General features: G+C 34.9%; 1 pseudogene; it reads left to right on the top strand.

Moving 5' to 3' along the window:
- Window positions 1–590: 590 nt before the first annotated feature.
- Window positions 591–1,638, top strand: LOC100455837 (heterogeneous nuclear ribonucleoprotein A1-like; annotated as a pseudogene).
- The last annotated feature ends 8,514 nt before the right edge of the window (window positions 1,639–10,152 follow it).

The raw sequence follows: 10,152 nt of genomic DNA, 5'->3' as shown, positions 1-10,152 counted from the left end.
GTCATGTTCATACACGATCTCAAATCATCTCAGTATTGGTAACGACAGTTGATATGTTTGTATGTAAGTTAGCACAAATATATATATAAATAAACACAAGGTAGAATTATACACATGTGCGTGTATGTATGTATATGGAATCAGTGCATTACAGAAGCTTTTTAAAGTAGGTTTTAGGTTTTATGTATTTTGTGTATGTCTGTGCTAAATATTTCCTTGAAAGAAAACATTATAGAAGTTCAGGCTGTTTTCATCCACAAAGTGTGTGGGGGAAGAGGGTATTATAAAAATTATAAATAAAATCAAACTTTTATAGTGTATCTCAATAGAAATTACCCAAAATAAATTATCACAAAGTTACCAAGAAAAAACATTATCACTCAACCTTAGCAAGTTTGACAGTTAATATTTTTGTTTCTTCAACTTTTTCTTGGGATAATTCATTGTGCTTTCTTTATTCAAATGAAATGATCATGTCATGTCTATTTAATATATTTTTCACATCCTCTGATAATAGTAAAAATTCTTGTGTTCTGTAAATATTTATAACATATTTATTTGCTTAAAATACTTTCATAGCCTTTCTGCCCATGGATGCCGCCGAAGAAGCATGGTTAAAGTCTCTCTTCTCTCTGCCATCAGGTCTAAGTCTGTCTCCTAAAGAGCCTGAACAGCTGAGGAAGCTCTTCATTGGAGAGTTAAGCTTTGAAACAACTGATGAGAGCCTGAGGAGCCATTTTGAGCAGTGGGGAATGCTCATGGACTGTGTGGTCATGAGAGATCCAAACACCAAGTGCTCCAGGGGCTTTGGGTTTGTCACATATGCCACTGTGGAGGAGGTGGATGCAGCCATGAATGCAAGGCCACACAAGGTGGATGGAAGTGTTGTGGAACCAAAGAGCGGTCTCAAGAGAAGATTCTCAAAGACCAGGTGCCCACTTAACTGTGAAAAAGATATTTGTTGGTGGCATTAATGAAGACACTGAAGAACATCACTTAAGAGATTATTTTGAACAGTTTGGAAATACTGAAGTGACTGAAATCATAACTGACCAAGGCAGTGACAAAAAAGGGGGCTTTGCCTTTGTAACCTTTGACGATCATGACTCCATGGATAAGACTGTCATTCAGAAATACCACACTGTGAATGGCCACAACTGTGAAGTTAGGAAAGCCCTGTCAAAGTGAGAGATGGCTAGTGTTCATCCAGCCAAAGAGGTCGAAGTGGTTCAGGAAACTTTGGTGGTGGTCATGGAGGTGGTTTCAGTGGGAATGACAACATTGGTCATGGAAGAAACTTTAGTGGTTGTGGTGGCTTTGGTGGCAGCTGTGGTGGTAGTGGATATGGTGGCAGTGGGGATGGCTATAATGGATTTGGTAATGATGGAAGCAATTTTGGAGGTGGTGGAAGCTACAATGATTTTGGCAATTACAACAATCACTCTTCAAATTTTGGACCCATGAAGGGAGGAAACTTTGGAGGCAGAAGCTCTGGCCCTTATGGTGGTGGAGGCCAATACTTTGCCAAACCATGAAACAAAGGTGGCTATGGCGGTTCCAGTAGAAGCAGTAGCTATGGCAGTGGCAGAAGATTTTAATTAGGAAACAAAGCTTAGCAAGAGAGGAAAGCCAGAGAAGTGACGGGGAAGCTACAGGTTGTAATCGATTTGTAAACTTAGCCAAGCACAGCGGTGGCAGGGCCTAGCTGTTAAAAAGAAGAAATGTTTTACAAAAATACTCATGTGTATGGGCAAAAAACTTGAGGACTGTATTTGCGACTAATTGTATAACAGGTTCTTTTAGTTTCTGTTCTGTGGAAAGTGTAAAGCATTCCAACAAAGGATTTTAATGTAGTTTTTTTTTTTTTGCACCCATGCTGTTGGTTGCTAAATGTAATAGTCTGATTGTGGTGCTGAATAAATGTATTTTTTAAAAAAAGAATTTCATGGTATAGTTGGTCTTTTGGAAATGTTTAAGAATATTAATTATTATATTATTAACTATATGGTATTACAATATTTTGCAAGACAGACACTGGATATATTTTATTAAACTATGAGAATTCATTTCCGTGGTTTTCCCCTCTTATAAAATATGTCACTCTTCATAAGAAGGAACACTGTATGAATCCTTACCTAATGCCAGCACAATGCAAATACATAGTAAACATACTGATATTTACCCAAAGCAGTAAGATTCCATTTTAAATAATGAATTCAACAGACAGAAACTTTCTAGAGAAGGCATTTTAGAAATAGAACAAAATTCATTTTAAAAATAATGCACAGGCTAATTTACCAAGTAAGTAGAATAGAGGGCAATTGAAATGTGTTTTCACTTATGTCCTGGAATTGTTTAGTGTCTAAAGTCAGAGCCCAAGAGTAAGGGAGGTGGAGAGGATTCGAATACTACTACATTTCTTGGCTTCATATATATCCCTTAGTGTTATCAAATACTCATCTTTACTCAACAACTGTAATGTATTAAAAATACACTCTGTAGCTCTGTGCTAGACGTTTTACGGAAGTCATTTCTTTTAATCCTATATGCAAATATGCATCCTTCTGTTTCTATGCACCTGCTTATAGGAACTGTGCATCTCCAAATGTTGACATAGACAGGCCAGAGGAACTATTCAAGGCTATGTGGACCTGCATTTGCACATAATACAGTGCAAGGGTTCTCAATTTCTTTGAACCCTCTCCCTTTACTTCAAATTCTATTTTACACAGATTGGTATTGCTTTGGTTTAAGTCGAGTGTGGGTAAGGAGTAAATTAGTTCACCACCCAACCTCTCCCTTCCTTCAGCCTTTGCCCATCTCAACCAAGCTTCCCACCAAAATTAATGGCAGAGGGCTTTTTTTTTTTTTTTTTTTTGATGGAGTCTCACTCTGTTGCCCAGGCTGGAGTACAGTAGTGTGATCTCAGCTCACTGCAACCTCTGCCTCCTGGGTTCAAGAGATTCTTCTGCCTCAGCCTCCCAAGTAGCTGGGACTACAGGTGCCAGCCACCATGCCCAGCTAATTTTTTTGTGTTTTTAGTAGAGACAGGGTTCCACTGTGTTAGCCAGGATGGTCTCGATCTCCTGACCTCTTGATCCGACCGCCTCGGCCTCCCAAAGTGCTGGGATTACAGGCGTGAGCCACTGCAACCGGCCTAGTGGCAGAGTTTTAAAAACAGTGGTCTAGTGCAAATATCTCCTGCTAAGCTAGTCAGCTTCTAAATAGTATTCCCTTTCAATCTTAATGTCTATTGTTGTAAATTAAGAAAACAAGTTGATTATCTTAATTATGTATCATTCTCCAATTTGAACTTCAAAACATCCTATGTGTCAGGTCAGTTACGTATAGCTGAGTAAGCATAGTGGTTTAGGAAATTGATAGTCTTTAAAACAAATTGATTCGAGAACTCAGAACCATCAAGTGAAAAACCAGAGTTGGAACTCTGACTATTTTACTCCATATCCCATGCTTTTGTTGTCAATATATAGAAAACTACAGTAAGGTAAGTCATCAGTAAGTTGGTCTTCATTATAGTCAACTCATACTGGATGAAATTCTCAGTGGTAAAAATCCCTTTAAAATACAAGATATTTCTTAAGACAAAAGTAAAGCAACAGGACATAATAATATGCCTATACTGTTGGCTGCTGTAACAAGTGACCACAAGTTGGGCAGCTTGAAATAACACAAATTTGTTATCTCACAGTTCTCAGTGTCAAAAGTCTGAAATGGGTCTCACTGGACTAAAACTGAGGTGTTAGCAGGGCTGATTTCTTTCTGGAGGCTTGAGGGATGGATTCATTTACTCACCTTTTTCAGCTTCTTGAAGCTGCTAGCATTTCTAGCCTCTTGGTCCCCTACCATCTCCAAAGTCAGTAATGGCCAATCTAGCCACCTCATGCTGCCTCACTCTGAGACCAACTCTTCTGCCTCCCCTTTCCACATTTAAGAACCCTTGTGATCACATTCATCCTACCTGGATAACCTAGAATAGCCCTTATCTCAAAGTTGGTTAATCAGCAACCTTAATTCCATCTGTGACTTTACCTTCCCTTTGCTACTGAGCATAGCATATTTTCAGGTTCCAGGAGAGAGGATGTGGGCATCTTTAGGGGCCATTTCTTTTCTGCCTACCCCAGTGCCTGAAGAAAAAAATGAGTGAATAGAAGGAAGGTGCTTGGTCTGAGTGGAGACCAGAAACGTGAAGCAAAGGCAGTGGAAGAATCATCAGTGTTTACCTAACAAAGTCTATAGGTAGAGACACCAGATTAGGGTAATGCAAGCTTTACTGCACAGCCCTCTAATCACTACACAGGCACATCCTGTGATGACAGAGATCACCAGGATTTTCCACGGCCTAACATACCCTTTAGCCCAGTTTCCAGTGCTCTGAGTTCATGCGGTAAATCATCTTAAGGCTCTGAATTCAGGTTCTTAGAAATCATGATTCCAGGCAAGGCATGTGCCACATCAGAGAGTGAAACACAATCAGGAGGAAAAAACATCTGCCATCTCTATGTTTTAATATTCTGCTTTGTGCACACATATCCTGCAAAACTGAGGGCCTGATTAATTTGGAGTCTGCTTAACAAAGGTGATTTTCTGGAACTTCAGTCCTCAGACCACACTCTGAATTAAATCCACTGTCCAAGAAATTAGCATGCTGCAAAAGCCAAGTAGCTATTTTATGATGCTCTGTGATATAATTGGTTACTTTTTGTCTGCTATTTTATCTTAGTAAATTTCTAAGGTTTTTCAAGCAACATTATGCTAACTTAGATGTCGGTGCTTATTTAGAATTAATCAGAATAGAAAGTAAAATATTACTGAAATAAAAATATAAATCAAAGAGAAAATAGTTTGATCTGTACATGTTTTATTTATGCTGAGCTTTAGAGACACACAGTGTTAATATGAGGCAAAACACACTTTGTATTGACTGCAGCTTTTAAATGACAAAAGTATCTTAGTTTTAGTTTTGAAGATTAACTATTTTTGAAGACTCGTGACTCTCTTTTAATGTTGTCAAATGACATTTTTTCACTAAAACGACATAGCCTAAAAGATTATTATATCAAAAAAAAATTTACACTTGATTTTTTTTCCTGCAAATCAAGGGCCCTTTTAAATGTGATCTTTATTTAATTGTATTATTTTTGCTATTTTTAATTTTTTTTTAAATCTACCTCCATTATTAAAAGGGAGAAAAAACAAAAAGAGGTACAGGTTTCCATTATACCCATTATCAAAGTTATATCATAGCTTCTTTTCTAGCTTAGGTATCTTCACCCCTCTGGCTTGGAATCAGTAGGATCCAATTCAAGAAGGATGCATGAAGCTTGTGAAGTAGTGTATTTCGTGGAATTTTTGTCCATGTGTTTTTAGAATTTTATTTTCATTCCTCTCCAAGTAATATGTAGACTCTTCTCCTTGTACCCAGGTGCCTGTTACAAACTGGTAACCATTCAAATACTTATAAAGTCAATATCCCATGTCTTTGGCGCTCCTTCCCTGAATTCCAGATCAAAGCAAACTGTCTGTTATGCTTACAAATTCATTCAATACACAAAAGGATTGTAAGAGCATAGTGGATATCTCTTCTCATATAGTATAGTTACTTTATCAGCATCAGTATCAAATGGGAGTTTGTTACAAATGCGCCGTCTTGAGTCTTACTCTAGAACTCTGAATAAAAATCTGCATTTTAACAAGAACCTCAGAGTGATTTTTGAGCTCATTAATGTTTCAGAAGGAATAGAGATAAAGCTGTGGTCCTGAGATTTGTTTTCAATATTTTATCCAAATTTTCTAATTTTTGACACTAAGTGGTTTATACTCCTTATAACTCTTTTAATATAAGAAAGCTTTCTAATTATACCCATTTTTTTAATTCTAGATATTGTCATTTTGTATTTTCTTGCTAGTTTTTTTTTCTCTTTCTCTTTAACTTTGATCGGTTTCTCTAGAAGTTTATCAATCTTTTTCAGGAACCAATATTCCATTTAAAAAAATGTTTCTTCATTATTGGCCTTAGCATTAATTTTGTTCATTATTTTTCTTCATCATTGACCTATAGATTGATTTTGTTCTTTTTTATGTTTATTTTATTTTTCATTGACATATATTAATTCGGCATGTTATGGGGTACAGTACGATGAGATCTTATTGTTTATTATTATTTTTCTACCTACTTAAAAAAATTCACTCATTTCTACCTTCTTATGGTGGTTATTTAGATCACTGATTTTCTACCCAGGCATTTTCCTTTCTACTACAGGCAGTTAAATCTAAAAATTTTACTCTAAACACCATTTTAGCAGAACACTAAAAACATCTTCTAATTTTTCTTTAGATTTCTTCATTGAGCCATGGATTATTACAGATACTCAGAGTATATGTCTTTTCTACTGATTTCTAAATTAATGTTGTTGTGCTCAGAGAATATACTCTGTATTACGTTGATTCTTTGATCTTACGTTTTATGACAAAGCATTTTGTCTATTTTGGTGAATGTTTAATGCACACTCAAAAATAATATATATTCTTCAACTGTTAGATGTAGTGTTCTATCAATGTCAATTAAGATTTATAGTTGTTCAAAAATATCATGTCTGCATTGATTTTTATGAGTCCTATCCATTTTTGAGAGGGCAGTGTTAATATTTCCAATTGTTTGTGCATTTTAATTTTTCTTTTATGTTTATTAATTTTGCTTTTGTATTTTGAAAGTTTATTATTGTGAGCATACAGATTTTTGATAATATTTTTGGTCACAAAGTACACTAGACTTTGATGTTAATATACTTACCTCTGCTTTCTTATGCTTAGGGTTCTCAAAGTGAAGTTTCCTCAAACTTTTATTTTAATGCAATCTTTGTCTTTTTTATTTAATATTCCTTTTAGATGGCATATAGGCAGATCTTGTTTTTTTTAATTCAGTCTTATAATCAAAGTCTTTTAATTGGAGTGTCTATATTCTTTCCATTTATTCTGACTATTGATATTTGTTCCAAATACTAATATATATTTTGTTCTGCCGATCTTTATCTGCCCTTTTTTGACGAGTAATATGTTTTTCTAGTATTTGATTTGCATTTCCTCTACAAATTCTTGAGATATCCTCTTTATAATATTTCTCTCTTTGACTGCCCTAGAGATTACTATATGCATGTTTTGCTTATCTACAGTCAAACAATGTGTAAAATTTGCAACAGCGTAACCCATTTAACATTTTCCTGACCTTTGTGCTCTTCTTACATGTTCTAAATATGTTTTTAATGCTACAATACAATATTGTTCTTTTTTTGCTTTAAATGATAACCCTTCAGAGAAATTTAAAGATATTTTTTAAACATTTCATAGTGTGTTTGTGTACATGTGTGTAATCTTCCCTTCCGCCTAGTATTCTTTCAGAAAATTTAGGTCCATTCAAAAGTAAGGGCTTTTAAAAACATATTTATATACTATCCACAGTGTTCTATGCCTTGATACTTTTAATTTTATATGTGTCAGAAACTGCATATATTGTACTAGTCTGTTGTCACACTGCAAATAAAGACACACTCAAGACTGGGTAATTTATATAGGAAAGAGGTTTAATGGACTCACAGTTCAGCATGGCTGGGTAGGCATCATAATCATGGCAGAAGGCAAAGGAGACACATCAGCCCTGCATCAGTTTTAAATTCAAGAGAGACTTGTAATTCAAAGTTAAGAAACTATGTTATATTTTGATTAACCTATAGAAGGGAGAAATCTCTTCATGAAACATGATTGGGAATTACAGCACATTGTTAAAAAACAGTTATGAATATGAAGATAAAGTGTACCTAGATATTTATTTTGCTCAATATATATCCTCTTTTAAATGGGTTTTAAAAATTTTTTTTTTAAATTTATTTACTTATTTATTTTGCCCAGTCTGGAGTGCAGTGTCAAGATCATAGCTCACTGCAACCTTGAGCCCCTTGGCTCAATTGATCCTCCTGCCTTGGCTTCCCAAAGTACTGGGATTACAGGCATGAGCCACCATGCCTGACCTGATGTTCTTTACATTGATAAGCCTTGATATTTTAATAAAGATTACTATTCTGATAAAAAAGTGTAATTAAATGGAACTATAACAATTTCTCTACCTAACAAATTTAGTTATTTGGATCATGAAGCTCAATATACATAGAAATTTTAACTAAATGATTAATTTTAAATAAATGCATGGCTGTTGATGGGTCATAAAGTTTGAATTTTAGCCCACTGTAGAGTGGGAAGAACATTCTAAAGATAGGCCTCCACAACATGTGGCATATGATATCTAGCAAACACCCTCCTAGCATGATGCCTGTAGCATGCAAAAAGTCCAATAATTATTTTGTTAAGTAAACAAATGGATACCTAATACTACCACTACAGTTAATACGATCATCTGCCAGACATGTTATTGAAAAGACTCCTAAGGGAGTAGAAAATTGGGGATGACCTTTAAAGTCCATTGAACCTCTAAAAGTATTTGATTCTATACCTTCAATATATTGGCACTTGTATCTCACAATACCTTGCTGATTTTCACTTGTGTAGGTAAATGATGCAGTTTTAACAGAATAGCATTCTGACCCAGTTATTCTCTCATTCTGAAGAATTCTTATTTTATTATTATTAGTAGTAGTATAGGTAGATGTGTGTGGAGACATACAGGCTTTGAAAACTGAATTGATGACACTTGACAGAAAGTGAAGTCTACTTCATTGTAAAAATACAGTTAAAATAAGCGTTACTAAATTAGAGCACTATCCCAAACAAGTCTCAGACAATGAAATTTTAGCTGCTGAAAATGACACATATTATTATTTTGTATAACCAGACCCCTTCTTCCTCACTATCAAAGTTGTGTGAGTTGGAGTCACTTATTGCCTGTTGCCTCAAAACTATTTTTATTAGCTTTCTATCACCCCATTAAATGACAGTCCAGTTAAATTTGATATTGCTGTAATAATTTTTTATCATGCTGGCAACTTGATTTATTGCTTTATTCTTTGTTATTACATTTTCCATACTTTATTGTAAAAATAATAAAACAACATTCTGGACAGGTGTTACTAAATTTTAAATGACATCTTTCTTTGCTTTCACAGAAATGATTTAAATGGCAACATTTATTTTTTGATTGCTTATGAAAAAGCATTTTTTCCTTTTCTTCATAAGTAAAGGAGAATTTGTGGATCATAAACAAGTTTTTCTTATTTTTCCTCTTTCCTATTACCTACCTTCTCTCTTTTCATCTGATTGTTCTACTTCCTCCCTCAAGGCACTTTCAATCCACTAAGTTCTAAGGCAATATTTTCTATTTATGATAAATTTAATGCTGCTTTGCCCTCAAGCACTTGACACAGATAATTTGCTTTATATCATAAGGTTTGAATAAGAGAGTTTATATATTCAGTATTTATTGAGTATCCACCATATGAAAGGTAATGGTGGATGATTAAACAAGGAGAGTAGAAAATAGATTAAAGCAATGGTTGGCATATAAGGGAAAACATCTGCTATGCTTCTTTCTATTAAGAGCTACATGAGATATCAAAATAAGAATTGAAAGTCAGTATTTGAAAGTTTGGTTATCTCTTAGTGCTGGTTTTACAAGAATATCTACTTTAGCTATATATAATGTCATATATATATATATATATATATATATATATATATATATATATATATATATATATGGATAGAGGCAGCTCACTGAGCCTCTGCAAGGATTCAAGACTTTTTAAGACTAGAGATTCCAGTTCCTAGATTAGACTGCAGGCTACTCCAGTGGAGACCTTCCAGCAGCCACCTCCAAGCTCAAACCCTGGGACTCCCAAAGCCAGCTCCAGCCATAGGATGCTCTGACAGCCAGACTTCTCTTCATCATAACTTGTATCTTCCCAGATAAATTCTACCCAGCATCCTTTTTCTCACATCACTGTCTCCTGAATCAGACTCTTATGTGCATTTGTCTAATTGAAAGAGCCTTGGACCTTTTTCTAAAATCTGTTTTGAAGGACATTATGAAAAGAAGGGCTTCTAGCTTGTGTAGGCAGGATGTCTAATGTACCAAATTCCTCTAATGCATGATTAGTGTTCAAAAGATGTCAAGCCAAGCACAAATAT

This window comes from Pongo abelii, chromosome 12 (genome assembly GCF_028885655.2).
Source record: "Pongo abelii isolate AG06213 chromosome 12, NHGRI_mPonAbe1-v2.0_pri, whole genome shotgun sequence".
Taxonomy (NCBI): domain Eukaryota; kingdom Metazoa; phylum Chordata; class Mammalia; order Primates; family Hominidae; genus Pongo; species Pongo abelii.
The sequence above is the reverse complement of the archived record's forward strand: the minus strand, read 5'-3'. Positions and strand labels throughout refer to the sequence as shown.